This window comes from Mesitornis unicolor, unplaced genomic scaffold (genome assembly GCF_000695765.1).
Source record: "Mesitornis unicolor isolate BGI_N332 unplaced genomic scaffold, ASM69576v1 scaffold10028, whole genome shotgun sequence".
Lineage (NCBI taxonomy): Eukaryota > Metazoa > Chordata > Aves > Mesitornithiformes > Mesitornithidae > Mesitornis > Mesitornis unicolor.
In genome coordinates this window covers 76741-78657 of record NW_010201191.1, presented here as the reverse complement: position 1 = coordinate 78657, position 1917 = coordinate 76741, and the positions used below count along the sequence as shown (strand labels likewise).

At 45.6% G+C, this 1917-nt stretch overlaps 1 pseudogene; it reads right to left on the bottom strand.

The window, feature by feature from the left end:
• Nucleotides 1-163: 163 nt before the first annotated feature.
• LOC104544982 lies at nucleotides 164-1264 on the bottom strand (annotated as a pseudogene).
• Nucleotides 1265-1917: the final 653 nt, after the last annotated feature.

Below are 1917 nucleotides of genomic sequence, written 5' to 3'. Positions count from 1 at the left end.
CCCGTTACCAAAGACACGACCAAAAACCCCTTACAGAAAACTCAATACACAGCACCAGTCCCAATGGGAGCCGTTGACCCCAACTCTGACCATGACCAGCCAGCCAATTCCTTATCCAGCAAGTGGTCCATCCATCAAATCCACTTTTCTCCAGTTTTGTGACCAGTATGTCATGTGGGACAGTGTTGAATGCTTTGCATGCATAAGCTACTCCATCAGACAGTATCAGTCTACCTTCTACATCAGTGTTATTGATTTCCACAGTTTTTCCAGAGCAAAGAACGTGAATGTCATCAGGTCCTGTTGCACGTGGTCTGACTGCATTCTCAGCCAAACAAAAAACAGCATCAAGTTTGTCTTTCAACCTTTGCTTTACAGTGGCTTTGGAGGCACCCAAAATAGCAGCTGCTCCACCACAGTCTCATTTCATTCCAGGCATAGTAGTCTTTCCCTTAATGCTGAGTCCTCCGGTGTCATACACATATACCTTTGCCCACCCATGCAGTAGTCTGTGTGGCACCATCTGGAGTGTGGCTGAGAACTACTAGGGCAGGAGGATGCAGAGCTGCCTTGCCAACTCTGTAGATACCTCCAAAGCCTCTTTCTTTCTGTTCCTCATCTCAAATAATGGTAGGAGTAATCCCAAGATCCTTGCCAACTTTTTTTATTTCCTCCAGGAAGTTCTGTGTTCACCTCATTGCATGGGGTGTCCATAATTCGAGCAGACAGCCTGACTCCTTCTGTTGCACTTGCCAGACACTTAAGTGTTGTCACTTTTATTGTTCCATTGTTTTGTCCAACCAGGAAAAACTCTACCTTTACAGTTTTCTTCTCCATGCACTGGATTCATGTGTGAACAATGGGAATGCCCTGGCCAATGCACAGGCAGAAGTGAAGACTTCAGAGTGCTTGCAGACCATTACAATACATCTGTTGACACCTCTGGGAAGGCAGTTTCTGACCAGGCGGGTGATGAACTGAGCTGCAGATGGACTGTTGTGTCGGCTGATCCTGGAAGACGACGTGGCCACTAGTGACGTAGTTCAGGTAGAGGGCACAGCTGTCAGTGGGGTTTGGATTCAGAGTGCTAAAAACAGATTGCTGTAGCTCCTTGGTGACCCACAGCTGCAGCTTGCCCCACAGCTGGGCCCAGGGCAGGCAGTGGAGGTTGTGGAGCTGTCCCAGGATGGGCAATGACCAGCTATGGATCTGCTTTGCCAGCGCAGGTGTGGAACTCCAGCTGCACATTCTCATGTGCCTCCATATACCAGTACATAAAGGGTGGCTACCAAGAAGATGGAGAATCCCTTTTCACAAGGAGTCACATGGAAAATACGAGGGGTAATGGACATAAGTTGCTTCTGGAGAGATTCCAATTGGACTCCAGAATAAATTTTTTCATTATGAGATCAATCAGACATTGGAACAATCTCCCAGGGGAAGTGGTAAATTCCCCTACATTGGTCAGTTTTAAGAGTCAGCTTGACAAAGTGCTGACTTATCTCATTTAAACTATACTTTTACCTTGAAGAGTTGGCCTGGATGATCCTTGTGGCCCCTTCCAACCTGGTGTTCTATGATTCTATGTTTTGTAGTTAAGTACCCATAAAGCATTGGTTATTGAATAATCTGGAGGATCTGTGAACTTGTTCAGTGCTTTTTACACTGACACCCACTTTCTTTTCTGCAGACATATAGCCACTGCTGGAAACAGCAGTATGCCTTGGTTGTATGGGCAAATGTCATGGTTTAGGTCTGGGCTGGCCACTAAATCCTGGGCAGATGCTCACTATTAACCCCTCTCCCCTCTACAGAAAAGAAAAGAGAAAAAGGGAGAGAGACTTTACGGGTTGGAAAGTAAAACTAACAGATTTAATAAAACAACAATACTAATACTACAGGATAATAATGGAAATA